Raw genomic sequence first — 17,401 nt, 5'->3', positions numbered from 1 at the left:
TGGAGAGGCCCTATAGCCTCCCCCGGCCTCTGCTCCCTACGACTGGCCCTGGAGAAGACCCACCTGACGGACCCTGACGTAGACCGGTGCCGCAGCCCCTCCCTGACGGCGCCGCCTGGCTCTGGGGACCGCAGCCCTCGGGGACTCCAGGCCCTCCCCAGAACACCCGGGCGGGACCTCCCTACGCCCCGACGGCGGAGGACCTCTACATCCGGCCGAGACCTGAACGAAAGGTTCAGGGAATTGTTCGGCCCCAGTCCTGAGGGCCATACTCCTGTTCCTAGCCCGGAAAGCACGGGCCCCTTCGCCACCTGCAGCCCCGGACGAGAGAAGACGCCCCTGCGTATAGTCTCGTGCTCTCTCGGCACGACCTCCCCTGGCGGTGCCCCTGTCCCGGCAGAACTGTCGCCGGCGTGTCCCCCCGCCGCACCCGCCGCCCATTGACTTATGAGACAGTGATTTCGCCCTTAGTGTAGTGTAACAGTGACGAGGCGATAAAGTGCATTCATAGTACCAGACCAAGTGTTTACGTGATATTGTAATAATGGTCTAATATACGACAGGGCGGAATGGTGAATGACCCCTGCAGAATCCAAGTGATAATGAATAAGACCCATGTGCGATACCCCTCATATTATAATAAGAGAAACACCCAATCCGTGGAGTTCGTATTAATAATTTACCAAAAGTCCCTTGGTCTCAGATAATAAATCGAACACGCTATCAATAACCTCCGCCTCATACTACCATAATTGCAATTAGATCCCAGTGCCTTACACCCTCCCCTAGTGAACCTCATCGCTAACTCCTCCACGTGCACAGAGACCTTGGACTGTACTAATTCTGCACACTCCGCCTCGAGTGTTATTTCAAGTGCATACTACCATAGTATCCTGAGAGATACTGATTATCTAATTATAAGTGTTTGTAACTGACCAAATATTGTGTTGTAACATCTGTTGTTGTCCCTTGTTTGACTGAGTAATACACGTGTAAAGATTATTGCCTGGAGTTTTTGTGTCCTGCCTCTCTCTTATTTGTGCTAAGCCCCGGTCTCGAAAGAGGACCCCGCTACACGTTAGGTGTTCTAGGAACGAGAAGTCGAGCCTTAAACACCTAGCATTACAGGTATCGTCTGTGTCATGCAGATGCACATAGCTAGCATAGGGAGCCATTTATGTTACGCGTGTTGGTGGTAGGTGGGGGCGCTTACCATCCACTCACTCGATGTTGTGCTGCCCTCGGGTGTCTGCCCTTTCCCCTCCATCCTTCTTTCCTTCCATTCTCTTCTGTCTTTCTTTCCTTCATTCTTTCCTTGTCCTTCTGCCTACAGGTGACTTTACCTTCCCTCTTCTGTCTTTCTTTCCTTCATTCTTTCCACTTCCTTCAGCCTGTGGGTGATTCTACACTGAGTGACAAGCCAAATGGTTTCCTGTGCACCAGGAAACCATTTACTACGCTGGGTGGTAACCATATAACCAATTTTGGCGCCTTGTGGTTTCGTGGGTAATTATTGCGCTCCAAAAGGATTGAGCCGGTGAAGGTTTATATCCAAGGAATGGTTGGGGTTCATTGCTAATGTAATGCCACTCAGGGATGAGTGAGGCTGGTCACTCTCATCTTAAATGTCGGGACCAACTGCCTAGCCCCGGGCTCCCACGCTCCTCATGGGGCAATGTAGGACTGGATGAGTGTATATATAAGGACTTGAGTATATACTGTCGTCTGTGTCACTCGTTTGGATATAATGAGATATAATTGACTGTCTCTGTTATATATCTGAGACCAAACGCACCTGGTGTATTGTGTGAACCATATGTATGACAGTGTGTGGAAATCATCATATGTAAGGAAAGGTAGAATACTGTGTAAAGGTCAAACTCGATGAACTTGGTGGAGATATTTATTGTATGGGCTAGACTTCTGAGATTATCTGGTTATTATATGTCCCATGTTTTTTATCACGGGTATGTAGTTGTCCCTTATTAATATATAAGTGTGCCTTTGACCAGCTGTGTTTGGACTCTCCTTCCTTGCCTGTGACCGACCCGGTCGAGAACACAGAACCCAAGGTCGCACCGTACCTGAACCCGAGAAGTCGGGACTCCTAATAGTCTAATACGCTGCATAACAGTCTCCTTGATATTGGCTTTCGAAAGGACATATGCCCAGAAATCTTTTGAGTTTGTCGTCGAATCTTTGGCCACTTTCTGCTCGTACTCATACTTGGCAACCCTTACCTCTCTGGTAGCTGTGTTTCTTGCTGCGTTGTACAGTTCGCGTTTTTCAGGTATTTTCCTGGCACTTCCGAATCTGTATCCGTAAACTGCCTCCGATTCAGTATCCGTAAGCACCTGTTCATCCATTTGGGTTTTGTTGGTGATTGTTTTTGTTTGTTGGTACACAGAGTGCTACAATTCTTTCATAGTTTTTCGGCAATACATTCCATTTTCCTGGACAGCTATGCCAGAGAACAGAAGTCCCCACTCAACATCCCGGAATAATCTTCTCGTTTTAGCAATGTCTGCCTTGTGGTAGTTTAATTTGATTTTATTGCCCTCGTGTTCTTGTGGCTTGGCATCAACGGCAAGGATAAAACTCAATACGGCATGTTTGCTGTGACCTAGTGGTGCTAAGAACTTCGGGTCACTATTATAATCTCGCAGTCAGTCTTTGTGAAGATGAGGTCCAGTCTAGATAGGCTATCTGGGTAATGGGTAATGGGTTCCCTCATGTTTTAAATTAATTCAAGATCGAACTCACATTCTTTCGGACTGCAGCCAGATACTCTTACCACCCGATTAGCAGCATCCGCCAAAGACAAGCCCTCTCGCGTTGAAGGGATTTATGAAGGTTATCGCTAACTCCTCCATTTCGAAGTCTCTCTTAAAACATTAATCAGCGTTAATTATGTTTTTTTTTTTATTTAAGAAAAATTATCTATCATTCGGTACAAGTTTCAGCACTCTAGGGAGCGTCGTTGCTGAAAACCAAGCAGAACTGGGGCAAAACACAAAAGGTTTAGTTACTCCTCAAAGTTCATTTTCTCTAGACATTATGTCAGGAGATGGTTGCAGCGTCAACTCTCCGAAGAGGTGTAATGTAAACACTTGGAGAAGGAGACGTATCCTACATCCTGTACTGAAGCATGTGTAGCCGTCCTGATAACCAGACTGGGCAAGTTGCACAACAAATACCACCTTTCATAGGCTAAGACAAGGACGTGCCGTGAAACAGGAAAATCTTCAACTCGTCTCTAGACTCACGACGAGGTAAATTTCTTACAGACGAATACCAGTTTGGTCCAGTATAAAATTTGTCCTTTAATAAATCAGTGCACATTTTCTATATCTAGTTATTACAATGAATATGATGCTTAAGCCCTTGAAACCTGTTCTGTCCCTAATTGGTTGTTCATTACAGTTTGACGATTTCATTCAGGATAGGGGTGTTACAGGTGGTAGGTATAGCCATCATTAATCCCTTCAGTATTAGAAACCAATCCAGTGTTAAAAGAAATAAGTTAGAATAGCAAAAGGAAAGCAATTATTCAAGGAGTAAATAAGTTGGCTGTTATACTGTACTGTACGGTACTGTTTGGAAATTAAACTCAACCAACAGAGACTGAAATCAGTATGCTTACCAATATGTTTATGAAACTATAAGCAGTTCCTCGGTTATTATTGATAATATAGCACTCAGATGCCCTCGGCAGTGTGTTTATGTAAGGTCTCACTGACTGGAAATATCATAATATCTTAAGCTAACCACCTATCTGGGGGTGTTCTTCATCTGGGTATTATGGACGTTGGTCGCATTAATAACCCTGCACCCAGAAACAGCCGTTGGCAGGTTGTTCTGCATTACATGCAAGGGAATTGGCTAGAGGAGCTCAGGAAGTCACAGGTGAATTGTACAATGCGATGACAATGGGTGGAATCGCCAACCTAGCCACCAAGAAGAACAGAGAGGGAGAGTTGGGGTATCCCCAGGGTTGCAAGATGTTCTTGAAGGTGGGTACAGTGAGAGGTGACTCTTGGACACTGTAGAAGAAAATGTCCGATTGATTCAACTGTGCGGGGGGACCATGGGCATCTGGAAGAGTGTACCATCCCCAGCTGGTGCAAGTGACCTTGAAGACCAATATGTCCTATGCAGAGGCAAACCAAGGCAGTGTCCAGTTGCCTGTTTGGGTGACGGGCCCAGGGGGGGGCAGCAGCATTGTTACCGAGGAGTCCCAGATGAGTGGCTGCCAGGGACGACTCCCAAGCAGATTGACAGGCTTGTTGGATTTGGTGCACGAGATGGACAGATCTGGGACCAGAGGTACTGTTTGATCAGACATATGGGCCTGCCTTGCCACCTGGTCAACTACTCATTTCCATGGATGCCCTCATGAGAGGGTATCAACTGAAGGCACACCAAACAGGGCGGGGAGGAGAGGCAGAGAAGGAAGAGGATTACATGGACTAATGGGACATGGCAGAGAGGGTGCCAGGACAGGAGAAGGCAGAGTGAGGATTGAGAGTCAGTGTAAAGGACTACAGGTTGTGAGGTCAGGGTATTCCGGACAAACATCAGCGCTCGAAGAATGGCATAGAGCACCGTGGTGAGTGATGACCAGATAGGCTGTGATCCATATATTGCAGAGGGAGAGGTTTTCATAGTAGGCAGCAGAAGCAAAAGAGTCAGGTGAGGAGTGGGACACATCAGTGAACACCTGAAAGAAACCACCATACAGGGTGTTGTCCATCACAAGGTAGAGCCGTTTGGCAAGGGCGGAGTTTGCATATCTTCGGAATGGAATAGGAAGGGAAGGGGAGATCATGAGGGAAAGGTCTGCCCAAGGAGGGACAGGAAAGATAGGGGAGACCGGGGAGGGAGAAGGAGGTAGGATCGAGAGGGAGTTAGAGGCTCGACTACCCTGGACAAAGAAGGGTGTGTTAGTACGGGACCAAAGGAGGAGTGGGTTCAGTGGCAGGTTAGTAGACAAAAGGACTGAAAGGGGATGGGAATGGGGGTACCTGAGGACCTGGTGAAGGAGTATGCAATTGTCCTCAACACAGAGCATCAAGAGGGGCAGCATCCCAGAGTCTGTGTGTAGAGGCACCACATGGGGGGACTCGAAATCCCCTAGGGCAATGTTCTGGATCCTGTCCAGTTTATGTAAATGGGTGGATGAGGCAGACCCATACACTGATGATCCATAAGACATGTGGCTCCTGATAAAGGTTGAATAGATATGGAGGAGAGTCTCCCTATTGGCCCCCCAACACACTCCGGCAATACTCTACAGGATATCCAGGCGGCGGAGACAAGAGGACCAGAGTTATTCAGTGTGGCACCTCCAGGTCAGGCGGGACCCATCTAGGTGTAGGCCAAGGATAGTGTGTCAAAGACGCAGCGGAGTGCCGCCCAACTGAATCTCTGGGAGGGTCGGGAGTCTCCATAGGGAGAAGTACCCTACATCAGGGCACTCATCTGGTCACGTACAACCAGCACCCACCGGGAGGCCCAGGGGGCAAAGGCTGCCATTGCCTGTTGGAGGGCAGCCTTGGCACCCTCAAGCATGTCCACACTGCAGAGTAGGGAGACATCATTGGCATACATCAGAAGGGAGATCTCTGGGAAGCGGGGGACATCAGAGGGCAGCACATTGAAGAGGAGAGGACTAAGAACAGATCCCTGAGAGACCCCTCATCATGTGGCAGAGCAGGAAGATGTGGTGCCACCCAGGGAGACCGAGAAACCACAATTGCCTAGAAAGCTCTGTACCCACATGAGGACAGAGTCCCTCACATCCATGGGGCATAGCTTATATAGGATCCCAACATGAGGTGCAGAATCAAAGACCCCCTGGAAGTCCAGGAAGGCCACTAAGAGGAACTAAGAGCGTGCATATACTGTACCAGCCTAATGTGGCGTTCCAGCTGGAGGAGGAGATCCATGATGCCATGGCTAGGCCTGAAACTGCATTGTGTGGGCTGTTGTGTTCCAACCACCATGTAAAGCGACAGCAGACCATGTGCTCAAAGACCTTCTCGATGTTGGACAAGAGCATAATAGGCCTGTGGAAAGAGGGTAGGGAGGATTTCGGAGTGTTTGCGCCCCAGACCCCTCATAATTTTAACCACCAAGGATTGCCAGTTAATCTGATCTTGAAAACCCCCAATACCTGTATAATCCTTTGATACCACCACCTGGCATCACACTTGTTTTACTGAGAATTATTTTCAGCATAATTGTTGTTATAGAAACTACAGTATATATATATATATATATATATATATATATTTATACTGTATATGTATGTATGTACAGTATACTGTACAGTAATCCCCGTACTATCTGGACACCCACTTTCCGGACACCCCACTTTCTGGACATTGTGGGCCTGGACCTTCGGAACCCAAAAATGGCCAAAAAAAAAAAAAGAATCCCCCCAAAATCCTAATTTTTTCCCACCCGTAATTTGAAATTGCCGCGTGGCACTTAACAGCTGTTTACACCATGGCCCATTCACCCCTTCCTTCCTCCCCCCTCCACTGTCAAGGTTGCCATTTGGTATTTTTCATTACCAAATGTGGGCCAATTTGGTATTGAAATATTTGGTAACGAATCAGAATAATGCATAACCAGACGGATTTTTCACATGTATGAGAATACACAGGATGGAGGTGGTGGATTGTCTGCTGTCTCTGATTAATCTGCTAGCCTACATAGCGTGAAAATAATCAACATGGCGTTAATTATAAGGAGAGTGATTACATGTATTTCCACCTGTATATATAATTAGCGAAGAATAAATCCTAGCTTTACGAATTTGGTAATGAAAAATTAAATTTGGTAATGAAAATTGATGAGTTTGGTAATGTGGCCATTGCGATCTGGCAACTCTGTTTCCCCGTCATCAACACTGTCCAACAGTTACTGCCTAACTTCGATCGCGAGTAGATGCTTATCGCAATGGAAGCCACACATGCTCGTTTTTTGTGAAATAACAGTGAATAAACTACAATACCTCGCCACTAGACCACACGGGAATTTACAGTGTTGTGCAGTGTTAAGAAATTAGAATTTAGAGTGCAAAGGATTAACTGTGGAGTGCAAATAGGTGATTGAAACTGGTGTGGTGCAGTTAAGAACAATGTGCAGTGTTAAACAATATAACATACAGTGCAAAGAACTAAGTGCAGCACAACACTGGATTACTGTACGTGCTTCAAGAGCATTTTCACCACTGCCAAAGCCTTAAGGCGGCCACAGACGTGCTGTAAGTACCCTGGCTGAGGTACAGTCACTTCTAATTCCTCATTCTTTGGTTCCTTTTCATTTATTTCATGCTTTATGTCCATTATTGGTGTGAATAGGGTCTTAAATAGGTTGAAATAAGTGCTGTGCATGTCCAGTAGGGAGTTATTTAGGTGGCTTTCAAAGTTAGGCTGGGTTAGGGTCCTTAAGTACCAGTCCAGGAGCCAGGGGCCCACTTTCCTGATGGCACCACTTTCTGGACATGCCTTTGGCTCTGTTGCGTCAGATAGTAGAGGGATTACTGTATATAATATATATATATATATATATATATATATATATATATATATATATATGATGTGGTGTGTGGAAGGAAGAGAAGACGGAGGGGGGTGCAAGGAACAGCGTGGTGGACTGAAGAGGTGAAACAGGCTGTGGCACAAAAGAAGAAAGCATTCAATGAATGGATGAGAAATAGGGGCATGGAAGAAGTTGAGAGGTGGAAGAGAGAGTTATATGTAGAAAGAATGAGAGAGGTGAAAAGATTAGTAAGAGAGAGTAAGAAGAGAGTGGATGAGGAATTTGGAAGGAATTTGAGTGTAAAGTGGAGGGACTGTAAGAAAATGTTCTGGAAAGAGGTGAAAAGAGTAAGACAGGGTGGAAATGAAGTTAGCAGGGGAGTGAAAGATAAAAATGGTAGATTACTAGTGGAGAAGGGAGAAAAAGTGAGCAGATGGAGAGAACACCTTAAGGATTTGTTGAACGCAGAGGATGGAAGTAATGCGAGTATAAGTGGCTGGGGAATGGCTGGGAGAAGGAGGGAGGTGAGAAGACAGGAAGAAATCGGTAGGATAGAAGTTGTGGAAGCAATGAAGAAAGGTAAATCGGGGAAAGCCCCAGGAATTGATGGAGTGTGTGGTGAAATGCTGAAGCATGGGGGAGAGATAGTAGTAGAATGGATGTGGAAGATGTGCAGATTGGCCTGGGAGGAAGGTAGAGTCCAGGAGGATTGGAAGTCAGGTATAATTATTCCCTTGTACAAAGGAAAAGGGGAAAAAGAAGTGTGTGGTAATCATAGGGGCATTTGTCTTCTTAGTATAATAGGAACAGTGTATGGTAGGATACTTATTGACAGAGTTAGAGAAAGAACAGAGAAATTAGTTGGAGAAGAACAGGGAGGCTTTAGGAAGGGAAGAGGTTGTGTAGATCAGATATTCATTCTTAGATCTTTAGTGGAAAAGTTTCTAGAGAAGGGAAAGAAGTTGTATGCGGCTTTCATGGATTTGGAGAAAGCATATGACAGGGTGGATAGACAAGGATTGTGGAAAGTGTTAAGAATATATGGAGTAGATGGGAAGTTGTTGAATGCTGTGAAGAGTATGTACGATGGTGCGAAGGCTGCAGTGTGTGTGGATGGTGAACTAAGTGAATTTTTCTCTTTGAAAGTTGGGTTGAAACAGGGATGTGTCATGTCTCCATGGTTGTTCAATCTGTATATGGATGGGGTAATAAAAGAGGTACAAGGTAGGGTAGTGGTTGTTGGAGTGGCCCTGGTGAGAGAGGATAGTGTTTGGAAACTCCCTGTACTGTTGTTTGCAGATGATACTGTGTTGTTGAGTGAAGACGAAGGGGAGCTGCATGGCTTGGTGGATGAGTTTGGGAGAGTGTGTAAGAAACAGAATCTAAAGGTGAATGTAGGGAAGAGTAAAGTGATGGTCTTTGAGAGAGGTGAAGTCAGTGAATGTACAGCGAGGTTGGATGGTGAGGAATTGGAAAATGTGAGTACGTTTAAGTACTTGGGTAGTGTGATGAGTAAGGATGGAGGTTTGGAGGATGAAGTGCTTGAAAGGGTACAGCAGGGAAGAAAGGTTGCTGGTTCTTTGAAAGCAGTGATAATAAACAGGGAAGTGAGCATGGAAGTGAAAAAGTTACTACATGACAGTATTGTGATACCAACTTTAATGTATGGAAGTGAAGCTTGGACATTGTTGGAAGGACACAAGAGTGAGAGCAGTGGAAATGAGTTATTTAAGAGGAGCCTGTGGAGTCATATGGAGGGAGAGGCTGACGAATGAGGATATAAAGGAGCGTTGTGGTGTTGATGTGGATGTGATAGGAAGCGTTATGAGGAACACACTGAGGTGGTTTAGCCATGTGGAGAGGATGGAGGGTGTAAGACTGACGAAGAGAGTGTATGTGAGTGAGGTGGAGGGGGGAAGAGAGAGGGGGAGGCCGAGGATGAGATGGAGGGATGGGGTGGAGAGGTATATGAGAGAGGAGGGTGTGAGTTGGGAGAGGGGCAGTGAAATGGCGGTGGACAGGGCGACTTGGAGGCGATTTGTTTGTGGCCACCCCAAACGGGATTGAGGCGTCTGGCAATAGATAGAAATAGAGATATACAGTATATATATATATATATATATATATATATATATATATATATATATACATATATATGTACTGTGTATAGCCCGTGCTGTTATATATGAGGTGTGTTCAAAAAGTTTTAGCAACAGGGTAATAAAAGAAAAATTAATAGAGATACACATTTATTGAAGTTCATACTCCTTCAACATACTCTCCTCTAAGGTTTATACACTTCTGGAGCCATGATATCCACTTAGCAAAGCACTCCGAGTTCTCAGAAACAGGTATACTCTTCAGTTCTGAATTTTCCTCCTGGCAAGGTCCTGTTCCCTTCGAAGAGGGTCCCAGCAAATTTTTCTGACAACTTAGGGAATAGTCAAAAGTCAGTGTCAGGTCAGGACGGCACCGTGTGACTTTTGGCTTTCCCTAAATTGTCAGAAAAACTTGCTGGGATCCTCTTCGAAGGGAAGAGGACCTTGCCAGGAGGATAAATTCAGAACTGAAGAGTATACCTATTTCTGAATACTCGGAGTGCTTTGTTAAGTGGATACCATGGCTCCAGAAGTGTGTAAACCTTAGAGGAGAGTATGTTGAAGGAGTATGAACTTCAATAAATGTGTATTAATTTTGCTTTTATTACCCTGTTGCCAAAACTTTTTGAACGCCCCTTGTATAATGTATATACATAATAGCACGGGTAGGTGGCGGCCCTCACCATCCACTCACTCAATGTAGTGTTGCTCTCGGGTGTCTGCCCTTTCCTCTCCTCCATCCCTCTTTCCTTCCATCCTCTTCTGTCTTCCTTTCATTCATTCTTTCCTTGTCCTTCTGCCTATGAGCAACTTTACACTCCCTCTTCTGTCTTTCTTTCCTTCATTCTTTTCTCTTCCTTCTGCCTGTGGGTGACTCTAGACTGAGTGACAAGCCTAATGCTTTCCTGTACACAAGGAAACCATGTACTACGCTGGGTGGTAACCATATAACCCAATTTTGACGCCTGGTGGTTTAGTGGGTAATTATTGCGCTCCAGTTGGATTGAGCCGGTGAAGGTTTATATCCAAGGGGTGGTTGGAGTTGATTGCTCGTGTAATGCCACTCAGGGATGAGTGAGGCTGGTCTCTCTCATCTTAAATGTCGGGACCAACTGCCTAGCCCCGGGCTCCTACGCTCCACATGGAGCAATGTAGGATTGGATGATAGATAAATAGATAGAATAGCACTGGCCGAACAGGGTGGTACTCCCGAGAGGAATGGGAATGCTGGTGATAGGGAGAGCTGGAGCTCCTATTTCACTAGCTATCTAACCATCCCTCTTTGCTGACCTTTTCAGTGTGACAGTAACATGGAGAGTAGACCAGCAGACTATCCCAAACATTTCCTCTAACTATCTTATGCATTACACCACATGCACTTTACATTTCACACAGTGTATCCCACTACGTTACAGGGGTTGGCGCCAGCAAGGGCATGTGGCCAGAAAACTTTGCCCCCGCTACCTAGTGGCGGACTTCTGGGGGGAGGCGTGACGGTGGTTCTGCCGGCATGGATCATGGGTTCAGGGCAATATGGGGCTCAGGCCTGTGCTAGAGGGTATAGGGCATTGTGGTTCTCAGGCTGCAGCTTCCGCCCAATAGAGAGGGGCTCAAACCTGAGAGTAGCGCCCCAGGAGGCTGCCCTATCAGTGGATATAATGGTGAGACAGTTGCAGTGCCAAGGCATGCTTGGAGGGTGTCCCTGCAGCTGTCCTGGCAGGGTGCCCCAAGACCATTACCACAGCCACTGGTAAGCTGGTGGGCTAGGGGTCCCAGATCCATTGCCTGGACCTGGGACTGTGCAGTGAGTGGGACCTGTGGTATGTCTATCCACCTTTATTAATACTGACTATGACAAAATACAAGAATAAGTTTCAAAGCAAGCCTGAGGACAGTAAATCACCCAAGGGGATGAGGGTGGGTTCATGGAATGTGGGAAGTTTGAGGGGAAGAGCGGGGGAAGTCGTTCAGGCATTCAGTAGGAGGTGGGTGGATGTGGTGTGTTTGCAGAAAGTCCGGTACAGGGGTGGATCAGCCAGAAAGATTGTTGGGAAGGACTGTTACTATAAGTTGTTTTGGCAGGGGGGAACAGACGGATATGGGGGTGTTGATGTGATGGTTGCGGAGAAATGGGTGGAATATGTTATGAGTGTTATGAGAGTAAGCGATAGGATATTGGTAGTGAAAATTTTGTTTGGTAGAAAGATAACTGCAGTTATATCAGCATATGCTGCACAGGCAGGATTGGATGAAGTAGAGAATGATAGATTCTGGGATGATTTAATACATGTAGTAGGTGGTATGCGGGATGATGAGATAATGGTTTTGGGAAGGGACTTATATGGTCATGTAGGTGAAGCAGCACAAGGTTATGAAGAAGTAAACGGGGGATGTGCGTATGGTATAAGGAATGTGGAAGGGGAAAGGATACTTGAGTTTGGGGAGGCAAGGGACATGATTGTGTTTAACACATATTTTAAGAAGAGAGAGAGTAGGTTAATTACATATGAGTCTGGGGAGAAATAGCAGTCAGATAGATTATTTTGTGGTTAGGAGGGCTGATAGGAGGTTAGTGAGGGATGTTAAAGTAATAGGAAGTGAGGAGTGTGTGCAGCAGCATAAACTATTGACTTGTGATAGGGTGCTTAAAGAACAAATGATGAAAAAGAGGACTTATGTACCTAGGAGGAAAATATGGAGGCTGGAAAACCAAGTAGTATGGGATGCCTTCTATAGCAAGATGAGGAGAATGGTGGCTGAACAGGGAGCCATAGACAGAGGCGTTAATGAACGGTACAGAGCCCTCAAGAACAGTCTCTTGAGAGTTACTGATGTAATATGTGGCTGGACAAGAGGACCACCAAGACATAAAGTAACTTGGTGGTGGGATGAGGATGTAGAAGCTGCAGTAAAGGATAAAAGAAGGCTTTTCTGGGAATGGAAGAAGAGTGGTAGCAAGGAGGAATACTTGGCTGCCAAGCGTAGGGCTAGAAGAGAGGCATACAGGGTGAAGTCTGAGTCACAGAGACTTTACTTGATAACCTAAATCATGGGGAAAGGAAAAATATGATATTTAAGGTGGCAAATCAGATGAAGAGGGATAATCGGGATATTATACGTGAGCAGTGTGTGAAGAATGATGAACGAAGGGTAGTGGTGAACACTGAGGATATTAACCCACCCTGTCCTGACTGATTTCCCACCACTGACTCCCCCCAATCCCGACCAATTTTGGAAAAAAAAATTTTTTGGCTCAAACCTCCGCTTTTGGTGAGAAACATCGAAAATTCATAGAGAAATCGCTCACCTGAGGTTTAAAATACTCGATACAGGTAGCAGTACTCCCTACCTTACCGGGTTTTCTATGAGGCTGGCTCCAAAGAAAACGTGTTCTGTGGGAGGGTAACTATTCCACACCACTCATAAACAGTATTTATTTATTTTTTTGGTATGAATTTATATGTAGTACGAGAGTATATTGGTTTTCAAACAGTAATATAGGCAATATAAGCATTGTTTCACTCACTAACACATCAACATACCTGACCTTTTTTGGCGACATTACCTGATCATCATTTCTGACTGTTTCTTCCTCTAATGCTAAGTAAACTTTGTCCTCCACATTGTCATCGATTGGGGAATCACTCTGGCCCCGTATGTCTTTATTAGCCAGGTCACTGGTAACAGGTGAATTGCCGAGGCAATGGCGTGCGGGGGGTGGGGGGAGGTCATGCGATGTAAGGCATTGTCCCTGCCTGGCATCTTGTAGAGGAAGGTGTCCTGTGTATACGTACCAAAAATCACGCACGGAAATTGAAAATTGTGCAAATTAGGGACCTTGCAATTGCGCATTGCACTGGTATGTTGATGGGTCTAGCTGTGACAAAACGTTGTGACGTACTCGTACATCAATGGGACGCCTCAGGTTAAAGATGCATGGAGAGAGCATTATAGCCAGTTGTTGAATGAGTTTGACTGGGACAGGGAAGGTTTGGAGCCAGCAGATCCAGTGTTTGGCCCTTGGCCTTTGACTGATGCTGCTACTGTGAGTGAGGCAATAGGCAGGATGAAGGTGGGGAAGGCAGCAGGTGTGTCTGGGTTGACTGCCGAAATGTTGAAAGCCTCAGGAGATATAGGGGTGAGGTTAGTCACTGACCTGATAAATATGATTATTTATGAGTATGTTGTCCCAGATGATTGGCTGAAGAATGTAATTGTAAATGTGTATAAAGGGAAGGGTGATGCCCTGGTAGGAGGAAATTATAGAGGTATAAAGCTTTTAGATCAGATAATGAAGGTAATGGAGAGAGTTTTAGAAGGTATGATTAGAGAAAAAGTGAATATTGATGAGATGTAGTTATGGTTTATGCCAGGTAGAGGGACCACTGATGCCATATACATTGTTCGACAGCTTCAGGAAAATTATATTGGTAAGAAAAGAGATCCGTATTTTGTTTTTGTTGGTTTGGAAAAGGCCTTTGACAGAGTCCCTTGAGAGGTGGTGAAGTGGGCAATGAGAAAGCTTGGCATGGAGGAGTGGCTGGTTAGGGTGGTTATGGCTATGTATGTGAGTGCTTGCACCCTGGTAAGAGTGAATGGAGATTTGAGTGATGAGTTTTTCATGAATGTTGTGTGCATCAGGGGTCAGTTTTGAGTCCCATGTTGTTTATCATGGTACTTGAAGCCCTCTCACGTGACTTCAGAAACGGACTCCCATGGGAGATGTTGTATGCTGATGCTTTGGTGTTGATTGCAGAGAACGAAAGGGAGGCGGAGGAAAGGTTTAGGAAGTGGAGAGATGGTATGGGGCACAAGGGCTTAAGGGTAAATGCAGATAAAACAAAAATGATGATATCTAGGGTTGGTGGCAGTACTGTACTGTCAAAGACGAGGGAGAGTGGCCATGTGCAGTTTGCCACAAGGGCGTGGGAAGTAATTCCATCTTGTGCGGTGTTTGTGATAAATGGGTGTACAAGAAATGTAGTGGTATCAGTGGTAGACTGCGAGATAATGTTGATTTTATGTGTATGGTGTGCTAGGGAGAGCAGGTGGACATTGTCAGACGTGAAAGGATTGAACTTCCTGGTGAATCTCTTGTGTGGAAGAGTTTTGTTATTTGAGAGACATGTTGTGTGCTGGAGGTGGGGCTGGAGCTAGCTCTGTGGCTAGGGTGAGAAGTGGTTGGAAGAAGTTCAGGGAGCTCTTGCCTCTCCTGACATTGAGAGGACTCTCCCTACATGCTATGGGGTCTTTGTATGCAGCATGTGTTAGGAGTGAAATGCTCTATGGTAGTGAGACCTGGGCAGTAAAGGAGGAGGATATTCGCAGGTTCAGCCATACAGAAATGGCAGTGATTAGGTGGATGTGTAGTGTGTCCCTGTGTGCAAGGTATGGGGGGACTGGGTTTACGATGGAAAAGTTGAGAGGTAGGATGGGACTGGAGTGTATTGGTGGTGTGATGAGGAGAGGTAGATTGAGATGGTTTGGGCATATTGAGAGGATGGGGGATGATAATTGGGTGAGGAAGGTGAGAAGTGTTAATATTGGGGATGGGGGTGTGAGAGGTAGACCAAAAAAACGGGACGAGGTCATTAAGTGTGACCTCAGGGTTAAGGGACTGAACAGGGAGGCTACAATAGATCGTGCAGCATGGAGAGCCGCCGTTAGGCGACAAAGGCCGATGCATGCAAGCATGTTGGAGCCTTTAAAAACAAAAAATATATATATATATATATATCATCTCATCAGCTGTTTGTGTGTCCACTGCAGGACCGGCCTATCCCGACTGAAGTGGTGACAATACAGCCAGCGTATCTCTACCAAGTGGCTTAGGCTGTCTAGTAGAGATTGTATGTAGGGTAAGAAGTGCTTATAAGTGTAATTGTAGTGTTGGAGTGGCTTTGGATAGTCAGTGAACCAAGTGCAATCAGCCCGTGCAAGCCGACTGGGTGCAAGCATACTTTATAGTAAGCGACACTGGTTCAACCACAGCACCCCTTGTGTCCGCCAATGCAGTATGTGGCCTGAAGAACGCTCCCAAGTTTATTACCCTGGCGGGGCGCGAACCCTCGTTCTTCAGTTTACAAAAACGCACACTTTACCACTGTACCACAGAGGCTTCATATATATATATATATATATATATATATATATATATATATATATATACATATATATATTTATATACATATATATATATATATATATATATATATATATATATATATATATATATACAGTAATCCCTCTAATATCCGGACGCCCAATAACCGAACATCCCCACTAACCGAACCTTATCGTCCTGGGATCAAACATTCCCAAAATGGTCCGAAAATCCAAAAAAATTGGAAAAAAAAAATCGATTTTTTGCCGTCCGTAATTTGAACTTGCCGCGCGCCAGCGTGAGAGCATTGTTTTGGTTCGTCATTCCTCCGACGTCCGATAGAGCGCCGCTGCATCCTCCCCACTTTCCGCCTGTCTCTCACCGCGACAAGACCTACGCTCTTCGTCATGGCTGCCCACGTGCTCGCTTTTGTGGTGGTGCCGTACTTGCTGCAAGGCCTCCTGCTGCTCTCTGCCCTACTCTTAGTGTGTGTGATGATGGCCCCGCCTCCTGAGAAAAGGAAGAGAGTGGTGTTGACTCTGGAGAAGAAACGGAAGATATTGGAGAAGGTTGATGCGGGTTGGTCTTCCTCTCGCATTCTCCGCGAGTTCAACCTGGCCCGGTCGACTTTGTTTGATATCAAGCGTTCCCGAGACAAGCTCATGCAGTACACGGCTGACTTCTCGTCGAGAAGCAAACGCAACGCGTGGAGAGGAAGGTTATGTTTACTCCCAAGTATGCAGAGATCGACCGCTCCACGTTGATTTGGTATCGACAGCAACGTGCAGCTGGTGTGATGGTACGTGGAACGGAGCTGAAGGCTGCTGCTGAGAAGTTTGCAAGGCTTCACGACGCCCTAGACTTCAAGGCATCCGAGGGTTGGCTCTTCGCGTTCAAGTTGCGACATGGCCTTACTAACCGTAAAGCACATGGCGAAGCATTGGACGCTAACGAGGATGGAGTGGACGAGTTTCGGCACAAGGTGAAAGGCTTGATCAACAGGGAGGGCCTCACTCTCGGTCAAGTCTATAACGCTGACGAAACTGGCCTATTCTATCGCTCGGTGCCAACGAACACTCTCGCCGATGAGACGGAGAAGCGTGTACCTGGCCGCAAAGCTTTCTAAGGAACGGATATCTGCTTTGTGTTGTGCCAATGCTAACGGCATGCACCGGCTTAAGCCCGTTATTGTTGGCCGTGCAAAGCAGCCTCGGTGCCTTCGTGGGGTGATGGATGTCCTTCCTGTCGTATGGTACCATTCTTTGAAAGCATGGTTCACAGCTGTGATTTTCAAAGACTGGTTTCACCATCACTTCGTCAAGGAGGTCATACATTACCAGACGAAGACACTGGGAATTCCTCGCGACCAGGTAAAGGCTCTCCTTCTCCTCGACAATGCACCTGCCCACCCGTGCGACAAGGACTTGGTTGCTGAGAATGGCCGTATTAGGTGCATGTTTCTGCCACCTAATACGACTGCTCTCATTCAACCAATGGACCAAGGAGTGATCGTGGCAACAAAGCGCCTGTACCGTCGGAAGTTCCTGGACGAGGTGATGGTGGTTCTCGAGGACGAGGACGAGCGCAGGGAAGGACGTGACACTCGAGGCAAGCGGACTTTGGAAAACCTTCGCCGCTACAACATCAA

At 46.1% G+C, this 17,401-nt stretch overlaps 1 protein-coding gene across 1 annotated transcript in view; it reads left to right on the top strand.

The window, feature by feature from the left end:
* The first annotated feature begins 3,069 nt into the window (after window positions 1-3,069).
* The window catches only part of LOC145393430 (uncharacterized), an 86,993-nt gene continuing 72,661 nt past the window's right edge, over window positions 3,070-17,401 (top strand). Inside the window, exon 1 of the mRNA XM_080267526.1 lies at window positions 3,070-3,272. The gene's annotated coding sequence lies outside the window, so the exon portion shown is untranslated. The remainder of the gene's footprint in view (window positions 3,273-17,401) is intronic.

The sequence above is a fragment of the Coenobita brevimanus genome, chromosome 24 (genome assembly GCF_032717465.1).
Source record: "Coenobita brevimanus isolate Jiangsu-jjx chromosome 24, ASM3271746v2, whole genome shotgun sequence".
Lineage (NCBI taxonomy): Eukaryota > Metazoa > Arthropoda > Malacostraca > Decapoda > Coenobitidae > Coenobita > Coenobita brevimanus.
The sequence above is the reverse complement of the archived record's forward strand: the minus strand, read 5'-3'. Positions and strand labels throughout refer to the sequence as shown.